Source organism: Scyliorhinus canicula, chromosome 8 (assembly GCF_902713615.1).
Source record: "Scyliorhinus canicula chromosome 8, sScyCan1.1, whole genome shotgun sequence".
NCBI classification, from domain to species: domain Eukaryota; kingdom Metazoa; phylum Chordata; class Chondrichthyes; order Carcharhiniformes; family Scyliorhinidae; genus Scyliorhinus; species Scyliorhinus canicula.
Window position 1 is genome coordinate 171,182,781 of NC_052153.1, and position 27,800 is coordinate 171,210,580.

General features: G+C 44.0%; 1 protein-coding gene across 19 annotated transcripts in view; it reads right to left on the reverse strand.

Annotated features, from left to right (window-relative positions):
- Positions 1-27,800, reverse strand: part of tenm3 (teneurin transmembrane protein 3) — a 4,148,867-nt gene that overhangs the window by 930,874 nt on the left and 3,190,193 nt on the right. Inside the window, exon 1 of one of the 19 annotated variants that reach the window (XM_038805729.1) lies at positions 22,793-22,810. The exons of 17 other annotated variants lie outside the window; for them this stretch is intronic. The gene's annotated coding sequence lies outside the window, so the exon portion shown is untranslated. Of the gene's footprint in view, positions 1-22,619; positions 22,727-22,792; positions 22,811-27,800 lie in introns of those variants that run through there. One more of the 19 variants, XM_038805726.1, reaches the window with a different exon arrangement.

A 27,800-nucleotide genomic window follows, 5' to 3' on the forward strand; every position in this document is an offset into this window, starting at 1 on the left:
GGGCAGTCGCCCGGGGCGCCATGTGCTAGGGGGCGCCAGAGACTCGGATCCCGCGCATGCGCAGTTGGGCCGGCGCCAACCAGCGCATGCGCGGTGGCCGCCCTCCCCCAGGGCGCCCCCCCCCCCGGCTCGGTCCTCTCCCCCGCCCACCCCCCTCAGCCCCCTGCCCCCCTCGGGTCCGCCCCCCCTTGGGTCCGCCCCCCCTCGGGTCCACCCCCCCCTCGGGTCCGCCCCCCCTCGGCCCCACCCCCTCGGCCCCGCCCCACCCCCTCGGCCCCGCCCCCTCGGCCCCGCCCCCCCAAGGGCGCCGACGTTCATCTTGCCCGGGGCGCCAGCAACCCTAGGGCCGGCGCTGCATGTGACTCCCGATCCACAGCAATGTAGCTGACTCTTAACTGCCCTCTGAAATGGCTGAGCATACCTTTCATTCCAGGTGCAATGAGGGAGGGGAAACAAGTGCTGCCCTGCCGGCAATGCCCACATCCCAGAAGAGAATAAAAAAAGAAAAAGCACGAGTATTACAAATGTGCTCAAGTTTCTCACACAAATGGGAATAACATTCTGGTTGCTTCATCAAATTCTGTCAAATTAAGAATTATCTGCAAACATTAAGAATGAATTCCTGGATTGAAGGCGCTAGCAACAGCGCCGCTCCCGACGGCCCCGGGGAAATACTCAGGGAGTCCGGTAGTAATAGCTTTGTTGAAAATTTGGAGGCCGTTTCGGCAGCACTTTGGGTTGGGAGCAGGGTCAAGGGAAATGCCGATTCGGGGGAACCATACATTTGAGCCAGGAAAGTGGGATGGAAATTTTCGGAATTGGGAGGAAAAAGGAATTAAGACGCTAAAAGATTTGTTTCTTGGCGGTCGGTTTGCAGAATTGAAGGAGCTGGGTGCCAAGTATGGGCTGGAGCAGGGGGTAATATTTAGGTACTTGCAGGTTCGAGACTTTGCCAGAAAGGAGATACAGAGCTTCCCGGTAAAGCCGGCTTCCACGTTGCTAGAGGAGCTGCTGACAACAAGGGGACTGGAGAAGGGCGTACTATCGGTGGTTTATGGGGCTATTTTGGAAGAAAAGAAAGTGCCGCTGGAAGGGATCAAGGCTAAGTGGGAGGAAGAGTTGGGAGAGGACATGGAGGGGGGGTTCTGGTGTGAGGTGCTCCGGAGGGTGAACGCCTCCACCTTTTGTGTGAGGTTGGGGCTGATACAGCTGAAGGTAGTATGTAAAGCACACCATACAAGGGCGAGGATGAGACGGATCTATGAGGGGGTAAACGATGTGTGAATGTTGCGGGGGGGGGGGGGGGGGGGGGGGGCACAAACCACGTTCATATGTTTTGGTCCTGTCCAAAGCTGGAGGATTACTAGAAGGAGGTTCTTAGGGTAATCTCTAAAGTGGGAAAACTGGACCCGGGCCTTCGGGAGGCCATATTCGGGGTGTTGGACCTGCCGGGGTTGTAAACGATTGCGGAGGCAGATGTTGGAGCCTTCGCCTCGTTGATCGCCCAAAGGTGGATCCTGTTAGGGTGGAGATCAACCTCTCCACCCTGTCCTCTGGCGTGTTGGAGAGACCTGCTGGAATTCTTAACTCTTGAGAAGGTCAAATTTGAACTGAGGGGAAGGTTGGAGGGGTTCTATAATTCATGGGCTATATTCATAATGCGCTTTTGAGAATTGGATTACATTGAACATTAGGGGGAGGGGCTGGAAGAGTTGTGGGGAGGGGGACTGTATGTGTTAATAGTGATTGTGGTGATTCCTGATTCCTTTTTGTCATTTGTTTATGTTAACATGCGGGCTAATGTTTGGGGTTTGGTGGGAGGATGGGATCATTGTTATTGATATGGGGATCGACATTGCATTCGTCACTGATTATTGTTTATTGTTGGGTGTAAATTTAAGAGAAAATGTGAAAAAGGAGGAGAATAACATTTTTTCATAAATAAATAAAGAAGTATGAATTCCTGGAACTGGATGTTAGAGAATTTGGAGAAACATGAATTCATCTAATCCATAGAAATTAGGATTAGGAGTAAATCACTCTGCCCTTCGGGCCTGCTCCGCCATTCAATATGATCATGACTGATCCTCGATCTCAACCCAACATCCCTGTGTTCTCCCCATAACCCTTGATGCCTGAAGAGTCCAGAAATCTATTTACTTTGTTCTTAAATATATTCAGTGACTTGACCTCTATAGTTTTCTGAGGTAGAGAATGCCACAGGTTCACGACCCTTTGAGCGATCAGGTTTCTTCTCATCTCAGTCCTAAATCCCCGTATTCTGAGACTGTGGCCCCATCGTACTAACCTCCACAACCCCGCTCCCCCCCACACACTCAGCCAGAGGGAACATCATACATGTCCAGCTCTGTCAAAATTTTATGTGTTTCAATCAGATCCTCTCTCATTCTTCTAAATTCCGGCGAATACAGGTCTGGTCAACCAATCTCTCCTCATACGACAATCCTGTCATCCTAGGAATCTCTAGTTTTTAAAGTCCCCTGGAACCTATTCTCTCACTCAACTCGACAGATAAAGACACCACACCAATCCGACAAAATCTGCCAAGATTCAATGTGTAGAAAAACAATCCAGCTTGTGTTAACTTGAATGGATTCAGATTCTGATGTGGCCATGATATTACATGGTCATGGCAGTATAGAGGGTACTTTACTGGATTAATACACAGGGGAACCAATCTGCTCATACGTGTTCAAATCCAACCATGTGGAATTTAATATCAGTTAATGAAATTAATCTGGAATAAAAGATCATGGTGACCGTAGGATCACCAAACAAAACCAATCCGGTTCACTAATATCCTTGAGGGAAGGAAACCTACTGTCCACACTGGATTGGCTTAAATGTGACTCCAGATTCACTGCAATGTGGTTAATACTTAATTATGCCCTAAAATGTCTGAGCAAGACACTCGATCTTCTCATGGGGATTAAGGATAATTTTGCCACAATAAATAGTGGCCTTACTAGCAATGCCCACTGGAGCATCTCTTACTGCTCGGTAGGTGAATGGAGCACAAATCTGCATTAGTGAGCCTTATTGGCCAGCAAAAGGCAGAAAAATGTGCATTTAAATGACACTCGTTTAGGACACATCTCATTCTGCCCGACGATCAGTGGGTAGGTTACCTCTTGATTGTGCAGTGACTGGCCCAGAAATTGGTCGATACTGGTGTAAAACGAGTGCCAAAGCCACTATCACGGCTTGTGCATGCTCATTCCACACATGAAGCGTGCCACACTGCAAATTGTTAAAGGCGGGAAAAGAACCACCCAGTGTTCATGGGGGATTTCAGATGTGGGAGCCTTAAAAAAAGATTGTCACTCGCAAACATTAACTCAAGGAAAAGATCTGAGGAATGTTCAGCATGTGCAACTTGTTACCACAGGAAGTTGTTGAGATGAATAACATCAACACTGTTAAGAGGAGAGGATAGAACCATAGAATCAAAGAATTTTCAGTGCAGAAGACGGCCATTCGGCCCATCGAGTCTGCACCAGGCCTTGGAAAGAGCACCCTATTCCAGCCCACACCTCTACCCTATCCCCATAACCCAGTAACCCCATTTAACCTTTTTGGGCACTAAGGGCAATTTAGCACGGCCAATCCATCTAACCCGCACATCTTTGAACTGTGGGAGGAAACCGGAGCACCGGGAGGAAACCCACGCAGGCACGGAAAGAACGTGCAGACTCTGCACAGACAGTGACCCAAGCCGGGAATCGAACCTGTGACCCGGGAGCTGTGAAGAAACTGTGCTAACCACTGTGCTACCGTGCTGCCCAGTATAGATAAACACATGAAGGAGAAATGAATAGAAAGCGATGCAGATAAGGTTAGATGAAGTCGAGTGGGAGTAGATTCTTGTGCAGCATAGGGCAATTGTGCCGAATGGCTATTTGTACGTGAGTCTATGCAGCTCAATATTTCCTCCTATTATTTCTGTCTTCCCTGCAGATAGTGTGAGTGAGGGACCAGAATGGAATGGGCCTGATGGTCTATGATAAAAGGCATCCAAGCTCTGCCCTAGTCTCGGAAGGACCTTTCACCCACACACTCCACTCTCCTTTTCAGGGCTGGGAGAATTTATCTTCATTTTGACACAGTGAAAAATTATGTAAATCCACATTCCTAACCTTTAAGTTTTTTTTTCCTCGCGGAAATATTTAATTTACATTTCTGAGCCAAGGGAATAAGTGATCATAAAATTCCAGTGAAACGTGTATCAGAAAAAAATGATATGAGTGTACTGGAAACAACGAAAAGGACAAACCTCCACGCAGGCTGGAATAAACCCAAGTGAGTTGGGTGACACGATAAAATCAGTGATGAGTACATCAGAATTGTTTTGATAAAAACTGGTGGTTTGACAAAGAAAGATAAAGATTTCGCTGACACCAGGGCCAAATTTGGTGAGTAACCACACATCCAAATATTGTCTGAAATATATCTGTTCGATTATTGGGTATGGTGATTTCTCAAGCATTCTTGGTGATAACCTCAAACAGGCAATTGGCCCTTTACATATTTAAATGAGGAGTTTAACACTTGTTTTTGGCTCATTGTCAATATTCTTTGACACAGGACTGTTCAAAGTTAAAGAAATAACCCACCCTCCAGAAGCTTATCGTGCTTCGCTGCACACTGACCTCCAGCCACCATCCTCCACATTTCCCAGACCATTTGTTATGGGTCAGGTTTTAGAGAACCGCAAAGTGTATCATGGAGTTCACCTGACCCACGACTTTTAATAGATTGTGGTATGGGGAGCACACGGCCCACTCTATAGGTGTGGTACAGCAGAAATGGAAAAGAATTTTTAAAAGTAAAACAAAGTTTATTCTATGAACTCAAGTTAACGTTTTTAAAACATACAGCGAACATCTTAGCAACCATCAATTCAAATACAACCCCCAAAGAATACAACACTAAGTATTCCTTAACAACTTCCCAAACAACATTCAGAAGACAAAAGAAATACCTTTTGACAGAAGCACATTAGGTTTACATTCATTACTGAGAACATTTATAATTCTGAATTCAGCAAATGATCAAGAGATAGTCTTTTCATGGCAGAGAGAGCAACAGTACACCTGCTCTGTCTGGCTTCAGCTCCAACACTGAAAACAGAACTAAAACACACCCTGCAGCAAACAGCCTAAAACAAAAGTGAAAAGCTGATGGACAGCCCAGCTCCACCCACTCTCTGACATCACTGCAGGAGTAAACACCCATTTCTTAAAGGTAATCTCACTACAGATATTTATATACACACCCATTTCTAAACACCCATTTCTTAAAGGTACTCTCACATGACACATATGCCCAGGACCTTAGCTCCCATCTGCTGCCGGAGAGTCAGGAGACACACAACTCATTTCTTCAAACTGTAAACTACTTGTGGAGACTTAACCATAAGACCATAACAGGGATTGTCAGCATCGTGACTAGGGAGGCTAAAGGCCCAATCCTAGGTCAGTCTCGGGTCTCCTGGTTGAGGCAGGAGTTTCAATTGCCTCCATCCGTGCACCACCACCCCCCAACCCCCTATCTTCGCGCCTTAAAGAGAAACTTAACGGGCAGCACGGTAGCACAGTGGCTAGCATTGTTGCTTCACAGCTCCAGGGTCCCAGGATCGATTCCCGGCTTGGCTCACTATCTGTGTGGAGTCTGCACGTTCTCCCCGTGTCTGGGTGGGTTTCCTTCGGGTGCTATAGTTTCCTCCCACAAGTCCCGAAAGACATGCTTGTCAGTAATTTAGACATTCTGAATTCTCCCTCTGTGTACCCGAAAAGGTGCCTAGGTGGCAACTAGGGGATTTTCACAGGAACCTCACTGCAGCGTTAATGTAAGCCTACTTGTGACAATAAAAAGATTATTGTTATTAAAAGATGCCAACAAATTCATACTCCTATACTGGTCTGCATCGTTCAAAGTTTTTGAATAATGAACAGAGCACATTGTTGCCAATCTGGGTTGCCAAATTACCAAATAAAAAGCTGCTAAGGGGAAACAAATGCAGCAGAGTCCTTAATTGGCAATGTACATGAGGCAGAAGCTCATAATTTCTGGGAGGAGGAGCCACTTTATGTAAGTGCTCCTTCCGAACCCGGAGCACATGGCCAAAGGTGACAAAGGCGTTCAGTGACCTCATTGAAAGAAGCAGAAACTTGCATATATGTCGCACCTTTCATAACATCAGGACACTCCAAACTGCTTTAGAGCTAGTGAGCAGTCATTGTTTTAATGTAACAAATGTAAATTCAGGTCCAAGAGCGGCTAGACTTCAAAAGTTATTCACCGGTGACAAAGCATTTCTAGATGCACATCACAAGGCAGCAGAGGAAAGCAAATTTCTTCCTCACATTATCAATTAAAATAAGACCACCCACCATTACTTGATATAAAATAGCTTGTAAAAACATGCATGGTATAAAGTATTTCCACATCGTCACAGTATCTGGTAGTCTTTTGAATGCTTACTCATGCATTTCCACCCATTAGCAAGCTACATTTGGAAGTAGCAGCTTATAAACTGTAACCCTTTTCACAATTTTGTCCTTACTGGACTCCATCCAAAATTTAGAATCGGACTGCACAATGTATCTGTCACAAAGGATTTGTCACCATATGTGCTCCTGACAATTCCAAGTCTGACTTTCGACATGCAGGACTTCCATCGCTGCCGGGTCAAAATTCTGAACTCACTCCCTAACCGCACTGTGGGCGTTCCTGCACCGAATGGGCTGCTGCGGTTCAAGAAGGTGGCTCACCACCCACCCGTCTCAAGAGCGAGTGGGAACGAGCAATACATTTTAGCCTTGCCAATGACACCCTCGTCCCACAAATGAATCAAAAGATAAAGTAAAGCATAACAAAAGAAAAAGGCTTGAACTGCAGAGAGCCCGTGCTGTGAAGCTCTCGGCTGTCCTTGCAGTTTTCACAGCAAAAGCGCTGGCACAGGGAAGAGAGTTTCGAGGAAGAACCTCTCTCGTGAAAATATCAGTTCATTCCCCTCACATGCTTAACAGATCAGAATGAGAGAGGGATGATCCCACCCGTAAAAGGAAATGGTCAGGAAACCATGTGGCCTGCTCTACTCTTCTTTATGGAACTCCCTGCTGGACCGAAGCTTTGGGAAGTGAGTTTAATGCAATGATGTTTTTCGGTGCTGTTGCAACTATCGGCGTGTCTTAACAGAATGATTCCATAAAAACCTTCAGCTAAAATTTGAAACTGCAAAGGCATGAACAGAAAAGCAAAATGAGTGGGAGTGATCGACGCAGATGAACAGCCAATCGTAAAATCTACACCGGGGCGGAAGCAAGGAGGAGTGAAAAGCAATTCAGCGGCTTAATCCACTTTCGACCCAGCACTGCGGCGCTTGAAGGTTTTGCCTGAGATTTTCAAATGGCTTATTGTTGTCCACCCCCCCTACCCCCAAACCCCCGCCGCCAACCAATGATAGAACCTGCAGGCAAATGACAGAACACCACAGGATGTGGAATTGGAGAGAAGCGTTCAAAACGGTCAAGGCTATCTCTCTGCAGCAGAATGAGAGAAAAAGGTGAGATTATTTTGGGAAACGGTAGGTGGTATTGTGAAATCCCTCCAGACATTTCTGAGAGACGTGATAAGGCATTTTCCTCGCGCACATCAAAGAATGGCAAGTATGCCCATTCTGCACAGCCATCGTCAACAGCCTAATCCACCCACAATGCAACAAGTGGTCACAGTGACAGCTGGGAATAATACAAAACAGTCATCATTTTTAAAAAATAGTCCCCTTACATGTAGTTTAAGAAAACAGCTTCTTGAGAATTGGACAGTCCTGCAAAGATATTCTGTTAATTAAGACGGGAGGAAGCTTTTGCTGTAGTTAGTGTTGCTTTTCGAACATTTAACAGCATTCATATCAGCCAATGCTGACAATCTCAGGCCATGAATGAGCACTCGGACTGCACAAGGGAAGAAAATATGGAAAACAAAATCACACGACATCAGGAGGAAAATTGATTTGAAAATATCACAAAAAGACATGTGTAAAATGAGCAGAAAGGACTCAACAGCAGCAAAACTCATTTATGGTTTCAGGTTCCATGATTTAATCATGTGTCACTGCCAGTAAGTCCCCTTTCCTCGACTGCATGATTCAGCTGTTCGTGAGAATATATGAAAAGAACATTACCATTAATCTGTTTAAGGAGTGTTTCAAACTCCGTATAAAGTTTCAATATGATGGTAGTTTTTTTTGAACTAGCACTGAGTTTCAAATATCTTCAACTGTTTTGCAAGCCTGTTCCAACAATGTACAGCTTACTGTGGTGATATGTGTCAGGTACCAAATACCAGGGAGGCTAAGCATCTTTTTCTACTAATTTACCGTTCCATCCTGTGTTTTACAACAGCAAACATTTATTTCTCCAATTGTTTTTTTTAAATTCAGAGTACCCAATTATTTTTTCCCAATTAAGGGGCAATTTATCATGGCCAATCCACCTACCCTGCACACCATTTTGGGTTGTGGGGGGTGAGACCCACACAGGCACGGGGAGAATGTACAAACTCCACATGGTCACTGACCCGGGGCCGGGATCGAACCCGGGTCCTTGGCGCTGTGATGCAGCAGTGCTAACCACTACACCACCGCGCTGCCCTTTAGTTTTACAATTGTTTCCAAGAATTGCAAGCCACTCACCATCCCAATTTTGAACTGCGTCGCCGTTCCTTCACTGTCACTGGGTCAAAATCCTGGAACTCCCTCCCTATCAATGGTGTGGGTTCACTTGAACCTCAGGGGCTACAGCGGTTCAAGAAGGCTGCTCACCACCACCTTCTCATTGGCAACTAGTGATGGGCAATAAATGCTGACCTAACCACTGATGCCCACATCCCGCAAATGAATTTTAAGAAAACCTGCGATCACCATTGACAACCGGTAATGAACTATCGATGCTAATATCAGAAACAGTGTCATCTTGGTGAACTATGCCATGAAACACTCCTTTTATTGCTACGGCAAATACATTGGCCTCCAGAGGATTGCAACAGCATCAGGACACCACGTCCAAAATTATATTACCTGCTTTAAAAGGTTCCAGTTTATTAAGCTTGTGCAGAGGAAGTTGTGTTAATGGTCAATCGCACTGAACTGCAATCCGCCATCAGTGCGCCTGGTATATCAATATAGATGGGCTTTCTGAATAAAGTCTTGGACCTGGAAATTTGATCCACCCATAAAAAGATGCAGAGGGAGCGACCGTGTACTGGACATGGGCACGTGGCAAATCCATGATGACAGTTTATCATATTGAGTTGGCGCCCAGCCAGTGCAGCCCACATTGCCTACTGCCGGCACACCTGTTTGGGTTGACAGGAAGTGAAGCTTCAATGACCTGAGTGATCCTTTCAAGTTCCCTCAGTCAGCAGCGAAACATTTAATTGGGTCCAGCAAAAGATCTTTGCTGACAGAAGACAATACAAATTAAATGCTGGAGACTAATTAAACATTCATTGGGGCCATTCAGTTTCTACATTGCTTCAAATCTCACCCTGAGATAACATCACAATTCCTAATAACATTAAGTGAGGGAGATAAGAAATAGGAGTAGGAGTAGGCCACGCAACTGCTTGAGCCTATATTGCTATTCAATCAGACCATCACTGCTCTGATTGTGGCTTTAACTTGACTTTGCTCCCTGCTTCCCCATAATCCTTGACTCCCTTATTCATCAAAAAACTATCAAAATCAGCCTTGAACATTTTCAATGGTCCAACCTTGATGGCTTTCTGGCAAAGAGAGTTTCAAAGACGAACAACCCTTTGAGAGAACAAAATTCTCCATCTTAAATGGGAGATCCCCTATTATTTAAACTGTGCCCCCTAGTTCTAAACTCTCCAAGAAGGGGAAACATTCTCCCACCATCCGCCCTGTCTGACTCAAGAAGTGTGACAAAGACAGGAACATCAAAATGGAGGACGCTGGAGCCCAACATGATGGGAACAAGACCACCAGGCGGAGAACAGCTGTGTTGGCACTGAGGAAATAAGCTCCTGAGCCCAAACATTCCATTTTCAGCAACTTAGCAAATAGGGTCTTAACAATAGATATCACCTGTAGCCCAGGTGAATCACTCCAAACGGCAAAGATTGGCTATGTAAGCAAACTAGCCATTTGTAACAAATTAACAGATTCACAGAGAATACATTTAGTCATAAGACACACTTTCAATCATATTTGACGTTAAATGCTTCCATCATGACCTCAATGAATGGAGGAGCAGAACTGAGGGGCTGAATGGCCTACTTCTGTCCTCTGTCCTATGGTCTTTTTTAAAAATGCATTGGGATGTGAGTGTTACTGGCAAGACCAGCATTTATTGTCCATCCCTAATTACCTTTGAGAAGGTGGTGGCAAGCCATCTTCTTGAACCATTATTTATGATGTAGAATTGTCCACTGTGCATTTTACTGTATTAGTTTTATGCAACTGAGTGTCGGATCTAATAGTCCTGGTGGTGGTTGCTGAGGAGTCAAGGATCATGTGGCGCAGGCAGGAGATCCCTGGCAAATTATCCAAATAAAGTAGACCTTAGAGGCTGAATCTTACATAGATTTAGGGTTGGATTTTCACTACTGATGCAGGCTGAGTCAATATTTCCAGACCCAGCTGACCCAGCTCAGTTTAATGCACCAAGTCACACCCAGATTTAACTCTGGGTTGGCAGGAATGGGGAGGAGGTGGTGGGTGCAGTGTAGATGTAGGATGGAGTTGGGCCCACTGACCTTGGAAGCAGATATTAGGTGGCAATGGGTGTGCACGAGTGCCAAGTCAGGCTTTTAAAATGGCATTGAGGCATTGACAAAAGAGATCACATAAATTACTATGAGCCCTTAAAGATGTCAAGCAAGCAAAGTCAACAATTTACTTCAATTGTCAAAACTGATGCCCGCTGGGATAATGATTTTCTTGTTCTGGGCTCTCAGTCATGTATGCATGATGAGAACAAGGGGAAACCCAATCACTGTCACAATGTTATTTGGTCATGTGAAGAGGTGTAACATTTCAGAAGCCTCTGTTATTGAAACTTTAATAGTCTGTCGGTATAAACTTTCATAGGGTAGTAGGAACAGCAGATATTTTTTCAAAAGAAAATTCAGAACGGGTGTTTTTTGTCAGCAATTCCACACTTGCCACTGTTATTACTTTTGCATTAGTTATGCGCCTAGTACATACTGGGAGAATGGCTGTGGAAGAGATGTGATTTGGGATAAAGTTGGCAGGGAGAGTATAAGAAACCAAGGGAAGTGACTGGGGGCCATGAGTTGGCATGCAGAGAAGTAGGGCCATGGGAAGTTTCTGGAGACATGGGTTGACACGAGGAGTGGCCAGGGGGCATGAGTAAGACATTTTTAACTTGCCTTTCAAAAAGTTCATGAATCCAGATTTTGATCCATGACCCTTCTTAATGCCGTGACCACAGATCACTCAATGAAAATTGCGACAGGGCTAGGAGCAGCCTACACCTGTAATAGAGCTGGCCAAGTTGGGAGTGCAGGATGCTGGCTAGCTACTCACACCCTTCATTTTTTTTATAAATTTAGTGTACCGAATTATTTTTTTACAATTAAGGGGCAATTTAGTGTGGCCAATCCACCTACCCTGCACATCTTTGGGTTGTGGGGGTGAAACTCATGCAAACACGGGGAGAATATGCAAACTCCACACGGGCAGTGACCCAGAACTGGGATTGAACTTGGGATTTCAGTGCCGTGAGGCAGCAATGCTAACCACTGCGCCACCGTGCTGCCCCTACTCATACCCTTTTTGCATGCTGGCAAAAATTGCCAGCACTGGGAATGGGAGCAGGAATCCTGGATTCAGGTCCCACCTGCAATTTTCAAATGGTTCTGGATTCGTCCCTACTGTGTGAAAATGTGGCCCTGAATATTACTTTGAATAAGTTTAACATCGCCATACAATTTATTCCTGGTCCAGAGGAAGCACTTATGGGTCACATGAATCAACAACTCCTTGGCTTTGCAGCTACTCGCGCTGGTCAAAATAGTTAAACGAGTGCCGCTGCAGTCCATCAGATTTCTGAACATGAAAATAGTAGGCCTGGGATGGTGAATTATACAGCAGTCATGGGAAGTGACTGCCTCAATCTTCAAAGATTGAAACTTCATAGGAGCATCTCGAACATGCAAGGCAGTATTGATGAACCCATTTCACCACTTTCAACAGTGGCTTTGCCCACTCTATTGTATCGAGCCAGTTCGAGGGACACAGCGCTGACAGAATGTGATATCTCTGTGCATGCTCCAGTGGATGGTTAGTGGAGCAGCGACAGCAGCAGCAGAGCCTCTGGCTGTGATTGCACCCTGACTGACTACATTTGGCAGATCAACAAGGCAGAGAGTGGATTTTGTCTGGAGGAACCGTGAACTGTCCGTCAAGCACACTGTTTGTATCACAGACTATATTGCTGTGAAATGCTTTACCAGCTGAGTTCCTTATGACTAATGATTATCAGAAAGAACTACAAGCCTTCAGTGCTGCAGCACAGTGACTATAATCACTGTCTGATCCCTTGAAGTTTCAAGGCCCTCGCGCTATGTTTTCAATCTATGTACAATGTATGTATTGTGGATTTAGTGTAGGACGTACTTCAAAACAATCCTCAAAAGCATGAAGTCAATGCAGTTAGTCACTGTCAGAGGATTTCCCACGACTAAAGAGAATTTACTTGCATTTGTGTTTAACTGAATTAACATTCCAAGACTTAATGACTTATGTATGAACTTAATTTTGAAACTCTTCATCATAAACATCACATCCTAACTTCTCAGGCATAAATTTCATGCCTTTCATACTCAAAAGGGACCTCCTGCCACCTGGAAAATACTGCCCGCCTGCCTGCCCACAAATCAGAACAGAATCAGAGCAATCCGACAGAAACCAGCAGCTTATGGAAACTGGCAGTCACGAATAATGCACACTGACTACAATGGAGAACCATGCCGGGAAGGCAAAATGGGCAATGCTCAGCTTGATCACACAGGCAGAGAGGCAAGAAGAGGAACAGCTATTAGTATGACCTTATGGGCAAGCAGGTGATAACTGCCAACATGAGTGTCTAATTATTGTCATTGTTTAGTGCAGCCCTAAGTTTTCTCTGCAAGTGTCCACTGAGATCGCACTTCTAGGTCTTCCTCAAGCATACCGTATATTCGGTTACGCAACAGAATACTGCGGGAATGCGTAAAATAAGGATTATTGTGAAATCGATCCTGTGCAGTTCACATGTTGAGACCCGTTAAGGTCAATGTTGAGTGCCCTCATCCTGTCTTAAAGGAGCAGTAAATGCCTCTGATTGAGCTGCCCATAAATGGCGGCCTTGCAGCAAACGCCATTTTAAATGGGGCTTTTCACCCAGCATCATAAAACACCCAGCAGATTTAAAGGACAGGACTTCAACTTTCATATCAATAGATGTCAATCGTGCCTTCGATTGCTATCCCCACAGGCGGTCCCTAAATAATCGAGCCAGCTGCTGCCATGGAGTCCTGCCCTCTGAAAGTGCTGCCACCATCTCCCCCCTGACCCCCTCCATTTCTGGACCTCAATCTGGCATATTGCAGCTCACCTGGCAGCTTGAAAATGCCAGCTGCCCATCAGTCAAAATCTACCACAAGTGGCCATTCGTTACACACAAGCCTGGCCAACAAACGTCGCCATCATGAAAAGCACAATATAAATGCTATTCTCTCTTACCTTTTTGCAGACCTATTAGAGGTACCACATTTCAGACGAGATGTTAAAACCGAGGCCCTGTCAACCCTCACTGGAAGGATCCCACCATGGCACTACTTTGAAGAAGATCAGGGGAGTTATCCTTGGTGTCCTGGCCAATCTCTCGAACAACATCACTGAAACAGATTATCTGGCTATTTGATCATATTATTGTGTGTGGGAGCTTGCGGTGTGCAAACTCACTTCTGTATTTCCGACATTGCTACTGCAATTACGCTTCACGAGTATTTAATTGGCAATAAAGTGCTTTGGGATGCCGTGAGGTCAGGAAAGGCACGACATAAATGCAAGTTTTTCCCTTCTTTCACAAAGATCAGCCTTTGGGTGCTCCAGTTCCCTCCCGCAGTCCAAAGACGTGCAGGTTAGGTGGATTGGCCAGGCTAAATTGCCCCTTCGTGTCCAACGGTTAGGTGGGGTTACGGGGATGGGGCATTGGAGTGGGCCTGGGTGAGGTGCACTTTCAGAGGGTCAGTGCAGACTTGATGGGCCAAATGGCCTCTTTCTGCCCTGTAGGGATGATATGATTCTTTACAGCAGAAGCAGTATAGATCAAGAATGAAGCTGCCTGGTTCTGTCCAGCTGTGTTCTGCACCAGGCAACACATATTCTGACATTGCGAAGGCAGTTCCTAACTTTGAAGGAACAACATAAAGTTTTTTAAAGAATCCTGCAACAATGGCGCAGGATTAGCTGTCTAGCTAATATTGCACAAATCCTTGGTGCTATTTATGATAAGTAACAATAAGTTAGCAGTGAGTGCAAGATTGGTTGGCACTCAGTCAGCTAGATTCCTGATGATTCCTGCCTGCCACTCTCACCTGTCTCAGTCCTGATCCTAGATGTGCTCACCGAAATAGGCATGTGTTAAGCAGCTCTCTCAAAATGAAGCCCAGTGGCGGGACTGTCGGCAAGCGTCGCACCTCCGACAATCTAACTGGAGAGACATCAGTCGATTGTGACACTCCACAACTTTTGTTTACGTGCAAATCACGAAGTGCTGTTGAAATTAGATTTTCTTAAATTATTCACGGTGAATGAACTAGGTGGTAATTAAGTGGAATTGCAGGCTGATATTTTCAAGAATGGGCTATTTTGGGAAGTGCTTTTCAAATGAATAAAGAAAATTATGGGGTTGCGCAGCTTTAATGAGCTATCCATTTTGTTGTTCACGTTACAGCTGCAGCAGACTGAATACATGTACACAACCTCTCTGCAATGTGAAATTTGTTTAAATTTAATTCTAGTTCAAACTGCCGTGCACCGTGAATTTGTTCATGCAGTTTCAAACCTCAGAATTAAATTACTGTCCTTCATTCACCAAAAATCAATCTGTAAATGCTTCTGAGGTTTATTTCCAATGCAAGACGAAGACTAAGAGCACACTTGCATCACACTCATCAAATATCTCTGCATTGAAACCAGCCGTACAGTACTTGTTGACAGAACCAGGACTGCACACTGATTGCCAAAATAACGGTGGCCCCTTAATTCCCTGTAAAATTCGACAATAACTGTATTTATAGCGCAGCAGTTACCTGAACATTGGACACTAACCAGTGGAGGAAAGGCCAGTGACGAAGAAATTGACAACAAAAAACAACGACATTTGTTTTACAAAATTTAAAGTACCCAATTCTTTTTTCCCCCCAATTAAAGGGCAATTCAGCATGGCCAATCCAGCTTTCCTGCGCATCTTTGGGTTGTGGGGGTAAGACCCAAGCAGACACGGAGAAATGTGCAAACTCCACACAGTGACCCAAGGCCTCGGCACCATGAGGCAGCGGTGCTAAAACTGCACCACCGTGCCGCCCCGCAATGACAACATAAGGGAAAGGTTTTTCTCGCAGCACATGCCCCAGGATCCGGAATGCACGGCCTGAAATTGTGGTCGAGGCACATTCCATCAAGACTTTCAAGAGGGCATTGGATTGTTATCTGAAAAGCAATAACGTGCGGTTGTGGGGAGAAGGCAGGGGAGTGGCACTCAATAAAACATTCTGCAGGAGTTGGCACAGAGGCAGCAGGCAGATTGGCCTCCTTCTGTGCAATATTCTGTGAAGCAGCTGAAGATAGTTGGACCTAGAACTCTGCCCTGAGGAATCCTTAGAGCAATATCCTAAGGCTGAGGTAATTGGCTTCCAACAAACACTATCATTTTATATTATGCTGGGTATGGCTCCAGGCTGTGGGGATTTTCTGTCTGGTATCCATTGCCTTCAATTTTACTGGCCTCCTGGGAGCCATACTTGGTCAAATGCTACCATGATGTCGAGCGTAGCCACACTCACCTCACCTAACCTCTGGTAGTCGGCTCTTTTCACTGTGTTTGGACCAGGGCTGTAATGAGGTTTGGAACCCAGAAGCCTTGGCAGAATCCAAACTGTGAGCAGCTTACTGGTGTTCACGTTTCTCTGAGAATGCCTGTTTATTCCAGCAATCCTGCAACCCAGCAAGAATCAGAACAACCTTGGATGAATTAATAATATTCGCTTCTTTACATATGAAACAGAAGCAGGAGTAGGCCAGGAGGCCTTTTAAGTCTGCACTGCCATTCAATAAGATCATGCCTGATTTGATTGTAACCTCAGCTCCACATTCCTACAACCCCCAAGAACCTTTCACCCCCTTGCTTATCAAGAATCTATCTAAATTCTGGCTGAAAAATATTCAATGTCGCTGCTTCCTCTATCTTTTGAGGAAGAGAGCTCCAAAGACCCACAACCCTCTAGGAGAAAGAAATCCTCCTTATCTCTGTCTTAAATGGGGGGGGGGACACTTATTTTTAAACAGTGGCCCCGAGAAGTAGAGGAAAACCTCTGTAAAGACCGCAGAAAACCTCTATAAAGAACGCAGAAAACTCCAGGTCAAAATAGGAAGTAGGAGCATCAAGATTTCTATCTGCCTGAAAGGACAGGAGGCCAGACACAAGAACATAAGAAATAGGAGCAGACAATATGGCTTATCGAGCCTGCTCTGCCACTCAGTAGAATCAGTGTATATCTCAGCTCCACATTTTCTACCCAATCCCCATGATTCTACGAGACCAAAAATATATCTATCACAGCCTTAAACTAACAAGGGTCAACAGCATATTTCCAAAGGTACCAGGTATTGTTTTCAATCAGACTTTCCCATGGAGGCTAATTGACGCTGAATTTGTGCGTGGAGGTAGTTTGCCCTTTTCATCTCATACGCTCAAGAAAAAGAACCTTCCATGCTGCAATGGAATTTCAATTTTTGAAACTAACTTCATCATAGTAGGTAGCTGACAGTGTGGCATCATGCAAAGAAAGTCTTGGAGAAAAAGCTGCTTATGCCACTGAAATAAGAAGGCACAACTGCATATTCTGCCAGTACATCCCATCTTGTCAGCACATCCAAATCTAAGACAGGTTTTAGTAAAGGACTAATAGGGACACTATGAGGAAAATAGGTGCATCTCAACAGTTAGCTGTGATCATTTATGAAATCACACTCCCCAATAGCTCAGCTGGTTTATCCAATGAATAACTCGATTGTATAGTGCCAGATTTGCTCCCTGCTCGGTACTGAGCTTGTTCAGCTCTGATAATTCCCCCGCACATCTGCAGATGGAAGCGACTGCTCACACTTACTTTAATGCTTGGACAAGAGTAATGGCCATGTGAATAAGGTGCTAGAAAAACAGGGGAGGACAATTGGAGAAGAAAATGACACGAGGATAAACTGAAACAAAACCACTAGCTTTTATCAAATGTTTGACATCTGCAAAAATATGTGAGTAAAACCCGGACCTAATGGCAGGTGACAGGCAACCTGAAATAACTTGCATTTGCATAGCACCTTTATTGGTCTCAGGATGTCCAAAAGTATTTTACAGCCAGTGAACAACAACAACTTGTATATAACATGGTAAAATAATAATAATAATAACCTTTCATTGTCACAAGTATTTTTTTTTAAATTTAGATTACCCAATTATTTTTTCCAATTAAGGGGCAATTTAGTTTGGCCAATCCACCTACTCTGCACATTTTTGGGTTGTGGGGGCGAAACCCACGCAAACACGGGGAGAATGTGCAAACTCCACACGGACAGTGACCCAGAGCCGGGATCGAACCTGGGACCTCAGCGCCATGCGGCAGCTGTGCTAACCACTAGGCCGCCGTGCTGCCCTTATTGTCACAAGTATGAAGTTATTGTGAAAAGCCCCTAGTTGCCACATTCCGGCCCCTGTTCGGGTAAGCTGGTACGGGAATTGAACCCGCGATGCTGGCCTTGTTCTGCATTACAAACCAGCAGTCTAGCCCACTGAGTTAAACCAGTCCAATAATGTCCCAGGATGGCAAAATCTGACACCGGACCTTCTAAAAGAGGGTATCAGAGCAGATGAACACTAGCTTGTGGAAGAGGTAGGTTTGTGAAAGATGTGGAAGCAGGGTGTCAGGCTCACAGGCAAGGCGCAGGGAGAAAGCTTAAAAAGCTTGAGGGGAGAAAATATTTGAAAAGAAACACGGGAAGTCTCACCCTGAGGGAGAAAAAGCACAATCACCAAGAGAAACCTTGCGAACTGCATGTATTAATAGAATCTATCAGCATAAATTCTCCAATGTCTGAAAAGCTACTGAGGTTTTACTGACATCCATTTTGCAGACTTTAAAAAAAATATAGTAATATTACTGTAATGTGAATGAGGCTTATGAAACAATTGCACTGCATAAGTAAATACCAAGATACTAAAAAAATAATTAAATTCAAAACTCCGTTATTTCTGTCGCACTTATCAAAGTTAATTAAACTGCTGAAGTAGAAAGGGTTTGAAGAGTGTGGCACAGTGCCCCTCTCACAGAGGAGCTATTCTCTCTGAATGGCCCAGCATTTTCTAATTCGGCTTGCGAACGCTGAAAATGCCCAGTGACACGAGGAAGAAAACGGAGGGTCAGGTCAGCCACCAACAACACTTTCTTTTTTGTGGCCAGTTCTGTCTGAAATAATTTTCCAATGAGCAAAGTGAAGGGATTTTATTTCCTGACCCTCTGAAGGTCCTAAATCAAATACAACAGATTAATTCACTGTAGCTGACAAAACGCAGGCCAACAAAATATTGCAAAATAGTCCAAAAGAAATAGAGACATTTAGAGTGCTGCCCTGACACTGTTTGCTCCACTTGCACTTTTCCATATATGGCTGATATAAGAATTCAATGTTTAAAGGTGCACTGGGAAAAGATCCCAAATAAATGTAAAATAATGATTTTATAAAGCAATGCCTGTTTCAATGGCATTTATATGCTGCTTAAATGTGGTTGGGGCAGACACTCTGAGAAACTGTTTTGGTGTAATGTATCATAGAATTTATGTAGAAACTGTGTAGTTGAAGGTTTTTACCATGGAAGCTGGCCTGAACTATTTGGGAGCAACTTTGACTAACTGGACAGTGTTATCTACGGCAGGCAGAGTGACTAGCTCAGGAACAGGCAAACTAAGATACATGAGCATCAATTACCTCACATGGTATTGAACTAACAGCGGCGATATGGAAATGAAATGAAATGAAAATCACTTATTGTCACAAGTAGGCTTCAAATGAAGTTACTGTGAAAAGCCCCTAGTCGCCACATTCCGGCGCCTGTTTGGGGAGGCTGGTATGGGAATTGAACCGTGCTGCTGGCCTGCCCTGGTCTGCTTTAAAAGCCAGCTATTTAGCCCTGTGCTAAACCAGCCCCGATATTCAGTAGTTGCCAAGGTAAATGTTGCAACTTCGACTCACCTGATGAAGGAGCTGCGCCCCAAAAGCTAGTGATTCAAAGCAAACCTGTTGGCCTTTAACCTGGTGTTGTAAGACTTCACACTTTCCAGAGTTGACATCTAGTCACTTTTTAAAAGAAAATACAATCGTCTTTCAAAAAACATACTATGAAGATAATGGATATTTTACACAATAATTACATTTTGTGACTCCAATTTCTGATTTAACCCCAGGTAGGATTGGTTAGTGTCATGAAATTGCAGAGATGTGAATGAAGTATTATCCTAGTTTTATTTTAAGGCACTGTGCTTTGGGGCAGATGGTAAGGTATGCTTTGCGTCAATTGTGGTGGTAAAGGTTAATTCTGGGAAAGTGGGAGTATTTGGCCAACTTCTCCATCAGTTTCAACAACGGGTGCCCTCAGGTAAGACACCACACCACAACGGTTGTGTGACCACAAAAGCATTTTTGCACAACCATCATTAAGCCCTCTCTAACGCTGTTTTGCATCGGTGCCTGCTTCATTTCGGTAGCCGAATAAAAAAAAACCCTGGGTGAACAAGGTTGTGGTGATGGGCAAGTTGGATACAGTAACGGGATAGTGGGAGATGGTCCATCAATGCCAATCACCCGGTACCGGGATGAAACTGGTGGCCAAACTGAAGCTTCTTGAGTGAGACGGTCAAATTCAGTAACAAATCCAAGGATGACTCTGTACCCCTCCGGCCACTAAACCAGAAGTGAAATCAATCAGAACCAAATTACCTTTGTTCTTGTTCAGAAAGAGGTCTTTATCCGTTCAATTGCCTCAATATGAGTCCGGGGAAGGGGAGGGGGAAGAGGGTAGGATAGTATTCTAACCCTTTGCTCCATATAATCCTTGCCACTTTTCTCTTTAATAGTTAAATTAATTCTGATGCCATTAGCTGCTATTACAAGAGCTTGCATCACGGCACCACTCAGAATTCAAACAGACCTTTCACAAAGGCTTGCTTGCTGCCCTTATCTCGTCCCCATTTGCCCTGAATTGTAAAACTTTCAGCAGCCAACAAGCTCCCAAACAATGGCAACTCGCTGCGAGCATTCAAATCCTCTCCGGCATCTCCTGTCCCCCTTCTCCTGACAAATAGCATCTGAATATGCACAAGTGCTTTAATCAATCACCAACAAGGTTAATACAGCCTAATAACACCGGTTTGGGAAAGAGACTGACGAATAGCAGAGGAGCTCATTTGAAATTGATTACGAGCCCAGCACTCAGCACTCACAATGAACGCAGCCCTCCAAAACATCTCTGCGCACACAGAAAACATTAATCTTCATTAGAAGCATGGACACATAATGAAACTACTCAGAATGAAAGAATTGGGTAGTGGTTTGCGAATCGGGTTTCTCTTAATGAGCGGGCAGAACCAAAATTTCAGGCAAACGACAGTAAGTGGGCAAAATATCAAACAAAGCATCCTTCCTAGCCGATACAAAGAAGGAAATGTAAACCCACAATCAAAACTCCCACAATAACAGCGTGAGGTGAGGTGTTGGAAGGATTTCTTTTGCACTCATAGACATATTAAACATTTAACAGTAAAATTCGGGTAGGCGAATGACTGGGAAACTTACAAGAAACGTTGTTTATGGAAAAAAAAAGTCATAAAGACTTTTCAATAACGATGTTAATTAAGTTCAAGTCTAAATTTTGATGGTTTCCATTTTCTTTTGGAGAAAACATCTGTGGTGTAAATTGCTCATTTTTGATACGGTGCTGTTTCTAGATTATTTTTGAATCCAACGCGCCGCCAGGTAAGAGTTGTTTTAAATGTTTTCCCCTGATGCAACACTACTTGCATGTCGCAATAATGAAACATAAAGAGATTTCACTGTGCTGTGTCACCCCGCCTAAGAGCTAAGGAGGCAGCGAACAATCTTGGTGCATATTTTCTGAGTAACGATGGGAAACCCCCCCCCCCCCTTCCAACTCCAATTGAAATCTATTCCCCGGGCTCACTGCAATGGAGAGACTTTACAGTTGGAGCACTCATTCCTCTGTACATGGATCAATTCCTACTCTTATCAGAAACGCAAAAGGTATCAATTTTGTTAGGCAGAGAAAGTGACCATCCTCCCCCACGCCCAGTTTTATTCCTCCATGAAGCCAGAAATTAACCCAAACTTTACTGTGAAATGTTCAAATGAGCGTGAGAATGACTTCCAAAATGTCAGCACACCTTACCTCGTGTTGTGTTCCTATTGTTGTGAGAGTTTTAATTGTGGGCTTTCTATCATATGTCTGAAATTTAGGTTTTACCTGCTCATTGATTTAAATCTGATTCTCAAACCATCAATCCCATTAATGTATGGTCCAATTGTTGCAGCACTCTCCCGGAGTAGCAGCCACTGAGAAGTGGCAGATTACTAGACAATAATCTAGACAGCATAGCTATGCCTGATCCTGCCCATGCCTGATCCTGACCATGCCTGATCCTGCCCATGCCTGATGCCCACAAACGTAAGGACAGCTTACTGGCTAGCCGTCAGAAACAGGGCTGCTGGAAGAATCAACCACCCCCAGTCCGACTGACTGAAGCTAGCTGCGCATTTTCACCTCTGGTCGCTGAAAGTCCCTTACCCGGGATAGAAGGTTGAAGCATTGAGATCCTCAAGATATGTTTTGCTTGGCAGCACAACATATAAACACAGGTGGCCACTAAATCATGAGCTGAGTTCAAAATCTACTCAAAAACATCTATGCACAGCATATCCCTAGATTCAATGTACCTTCCTTCCGCTGCACTGTACACTTCGACATGTCTGCTACATTTACACAAAAAAGACGTGTTTGCTGATCCAATTATTTTTGCCAAAGATCTTGGGAAAGGCAGACATTTTTTATATTCCTTGCATTAATGTACAGAATATCAAAAGGCTTATCCCCATGCCCCATGAAAAGTAAATGATAGCAGCACACATTCAATAGGGTAATTGGGGGCAAACAGATTGACTCTCCTGCCCTTCACTTGGTCTTTCAGTCATGAAGCAATCTCAAGTCACCACTCACCATTACTCACAACGGCCCAGAATCCTCCGATAATCAGCAACATTCAGAGCTCATCGGCATACAGGCTCCCAGCAAACATTGTTAACTCGAGAGTCCTGGCTGCATTCAACATCCGAGGCTGAATGCTTCACTTCAGAAAGTAGCACTTACAAAGACACCCCACTCCGTCCTACCTTCTCTGCAGGATACCTGGCTGTCAGGATGCGCAATTGGAGGAAACGCTGGCTTCTGAGGACTGATTGACTTACTTCTGCCTGTCCCTGTGACTTTGCACTGTCACATCAAAGTTTTAACTCGACGCCTTCTGCGTTATGCCTTATCCCCTTGTGCAAGGAAGGGTAACTCCACGCTAAATTATTCACCTCCACCCCCACTCGAACAAACATGGCAGAAAATCTGTCCCCATGGTACTTCTTCACTTGAAATGTATTCCTGCTTTATGTTCATGTATAATATAGATATTTTAATATGAATAATGTATGTAATCCACTTATTAGAGTCACAGGCATTATATTCAATTGTTCATAGTCTGTAACGCAGATAAACATTTAAACTGTCTGAACGAAATATACCATTGTGACTAATTCTTCCTGGGAAATAATAACATTCAACTTTTTCACTCAGACAAACTTTGCACCTCACACACGTCGCATTGCCCCTGTAGTCTGGCGCGGCGTGAGGCCGCTTTTTTCCGCATTGCCCCCAAATCAGTTACAGCAGCAACATTGTCAAACGCACTTCAAAAGCTGCAATTTCTGACCGGAAAGCTCAGATTACACTCACATATTCACTTGGACCAGGAAACGACTACAGAAAGCGACAAAATACCCCAGAAAATAAAACGGATCATCAGAGGCACCACAGAACGTGAAAAGGGGGGGGGGGGGGGGATCCTTTACCCGTTTCCTTCTAAACTGAAGTTCCCCGACCGCAGCTACTTCCATCAACTCGCAATGATTTCAGATTTCAGTATCCGGTGGAGGTAAATGAAAATCTAACAAAAAGTACAAAACAAAAAGTATACCAGTCCCAGTTTCCTTGGCCCCCCCCCCCCTCCAATCAATCACGTTATTTAAATGTACCCCATGAGCAGCCTTTCATTGGACTCCAACACAGAAGTGTCTTAATCTCCTATAAAACATCCAAGTTGCTTTGAGGATTTAAAACATAAGGGAGCTGCACTCAGAACATTATTAAACTTATCCCACAGGACATCCCAACCTCCCATAAGAGATCATTTGATTACTTTTGGAGTGATTTGAAGTATTTCGAGACGCTAAACGGACCCATTGTACATTTCCAATGTTTTCTGCCTCTATACTTTGGGGGCGGGGGATTTACCCCGCCACTGCATTATAAGGATTATAAGGACAGTTTACCGCCACTGCATTATAAGGATTCGAAACTTCAGAAATAACGCCCTGATTACTGAGCTCTGCAGTTCAATGTGAAATGTACTCCTGCAACTGCCTTGTTTTTAAGTCCAATTCTTTCAGCTCTTTAAATCTCTCGTCTTTTAATTCTATCCGAGTTTTAACATGTATCGGCGCCATCACATCTCGGCTGGGTGACTTTCAATGGGGGGCATGGACAAGCGATGTTGAGTAGGAGTTAACTGACTGCACGTTGGAAATGACAAAGAGTGGTGCACAAGCCAGTTTCCTGGTGCCAGAACTGGGCAATGTTGGCAAACCTGTCCCAGTTTAGCGGCCATCTAGTCCCAGCAATGACCTCTGAACAAAAGTAAAACTCTAAACTTTCCATTCTCCACCCACTGCAACTTTTCAACGGAGTGATCGGACCTCGCTACTGTCTCCCACGAAACTGCAGGAAGTTTGTCCCGCATTCACGAACCTGTTGGGCCACTATGTTATAGTTTGTTGTTGGGGTGAGTCGTCACGGCTATGAATGAAGTGTACAGACACAGATGTCTTTCCAAACTGAAAAACGGATCCGTGTGGGTGGGATTTCACAATTCTCGATTTCAGATAACAAACATTATTGGTGGCCAGGTGTTCCCTGGCTCTACAACAGTGATTTGAAGGGGAGTCTGATGGGAAAGTGCGGATTGTGGTTGGCGGTATTGTTGTAGTTTACATGCACCACGAGGAACTGGGTCGAGGAAAGAAAGCACGTCTTTACAAGGAACACGGGAATCTCGAATTAAAACACAAGCCTTAAGTCGGAGACAGACGGGGAAGCGCAGAACGATTTCAAACGCGGCCCGGGTGGATTGTGCCCACTGTATGTAGGGTGTTAACATCCCGAGGAATGGGGCGGGAGCCGAAGCGTTTCAGGGTATTTATATACACTATATATAAAAGGCGCGACAGTATCGTGTCTCCATCTTAAGGCGCTATCGGGAAGAAGTGAAGAGTCCGCCTACTGACTGCACTTGCACAAGGAACTGTGTGTGCTAACATTAACGCCCAGGCGATCCGCAGCACATCCACTGTCCATATCACAATCAGATATGGTCAAGAGTTAGCAACACCGTCTGATCCCTTCGACCTAACCAATCCCTCTCGGATTGAGGTGTGACATTTTCCAAAGCTGGCGAGGGACATGGAGCTGACCTGATGGCCCTTTTCCCGTGGACCTGCCCTGCTGTGTGTGTACATCCTATATGTGTACATCATATGTCCAATGGTAGTGACATTATATATCCAACGTTAATGACATTATATATCCAATGGTAGTGATATTACATATCCAATGGTAATGACATTATATATCCAACGGTAATAACATTATATATCCAATGGTAGTGATATCACATATCCAATGGTAATGACATTATATATCCAACGGTAATAACAGTATATATCCAATGGTAGTGATATTACATATCCAATGGTAATGACATTATATATTCAATGGTCGTGACATTATATATCCAACGATAGTGACATTATATATTCAATGGTAGTGACATTATATATTCAATGGTAGTGACATTATATATCCATTGATAGTGACATTATATATTCAGTGGTAGTGACATATATCTAATGGCAGTGACATTATATATTCTATGATAGTGACATTATATATCCAATGATAGTGACATTATATATCCAATGATAGTGAAATTATATATCCAATGGTAGTGACATATATCCATTGATAGTGACATTATATATTCAGTGGTAGTGACATATATATCTAATGGCAGTGACATTATATATTCAATGGTAATGACATTATACATCCAATGGTAGTGACATTATATATCCAATAGTAGTGACATATATCCATTGATAGTGACATTATATATTCAGTGGTAGTGACATATATATCTAATGGCAGTGACATTATATATTCAATGATAGTGACATTATATATCCAATGATAGTGACATTATATATTCAATGGTCGTGACATTATATTTCCAATGATAGTGACATTATATATTCAATGGTAGTGACAGTATATATCCATTGATAGTGACATTATGTATCCATTGATAGTGACATTATATATCCAATGATAGTGACATTATATATCCAATGGCAGTGACATTATATATCCAATGATAGTGACATGATATATTCAATGGTAGTGACATTATATATTCAATGATAGTGACATTATATATTCAATGGTCGTGACATTATATTTCCAATGATAGTGACATTATATATCCAATGATAGTGACATTATATATCCAATGGCAGTGACATTATATATCCAATGATAGTGACATTATATATTCAATGGTAGTGACATTATATATGCAATGGTCGTGACATTATATTTCCAATGATAGTGACATTATATATCCAATGATAGTGACATTATATATCCAATGGCAGTGACATTATATATCCAATGATAGTGACATTATATATTCAATGGTAGTGACATTATATATTCAATGATAGTGACATTATATATTCATTGATAGTGACATTATATATCCAATGATAGTGACATTATATATTCAATGATAGTGACATTATATATTCAATGGTAGTGACATTATATATCCAATGGTTGTGACATTATATATTCAATGGTAGTGCCATTATTTATCCAATGGTAGTGGCATTATATATCCAATGGCAGTGACATTATATATCCAATGATAGTGACATTATATATCCAATGATAGTGACATTATATATTCAATGGTAGTGACATTATATATCCAATGATAGTGACATTATATATTCAATGGTAGTGACATTATATATCCAATGGCAGTGACATTATATATCCAATGGCAGTGACATTATATATCCAATGGTAGTGACATTATATATTCAATGGTACTGACTCTCCCGCTTTAAGTACAGAGGTCCCAGTGAGTGAGGACACCGCCAGCTCCTGGCCACATGCCCAGGTGCCCCTCGCCTTGGCAAACTTCTGCATAGTGTGTCCAAGAGAGGGAGCAGGCGTTACAACTCATAGTGACAAAGATTAAAAACAAACACAGCACCAAACACTCCCTCTTCCAGAGTAACTGGGGAAAGTTGGTTCTGAGCCGCTGGTCAGCGCTCAGTTGCTTTTTTTCTCTTTCGCTTGCAGCCACTGAAAGCGGGGGGGGGGGGGGGGGGGGGGGGGGGGGGGGGGGGGGGGGGTTGGTGAAAGGAATTCCAAGCATCACATGAAATGACCTGTATTCCCACCCCTACCCCGTAAACCCACTTTACACCCACGCGGGAAAGGGACACCGAACTCCAGTCAGATGAATCCCATTGTTTTCCCCTTCAGGTTGAAACAGACATCGCTCTGGCGCTTTCACAATCAATGAGAAGCAGCCACTTTACTGAATCACACACGCGGGATCAGGTAGCTGGCTGAACATGTGTTGGGAGAGGGTAACACTGCATAACTTCCGGCAACCACAGGCCACAGAGGCAGCATCAGTAAATCACGCTCAGCAATGGCCGGGGGGCGGAGGGGAGAGGATAAATATTTTTTTTTAAAAAATGAACATTTGACCCAGCCGATTCTTCAAATGCCACCTCCTCCTGTCTTTGCGCACAGGGCGAGCAAAGCTCTCCCCCTGCCTGTGCAACACTCACACGGTGCGGCCAGCTCAATCCTCAGACAAAGAGACACAAGAGAGAGGGAGAATAGGAACCCCCCTCGCCAAAGTTTGTAAAACGATTGAAAGTCTCGCAACTTCACTCAGCAGCCCGGCCCGCGCACTCCGGGCTTGGAGGAAAAGGACGG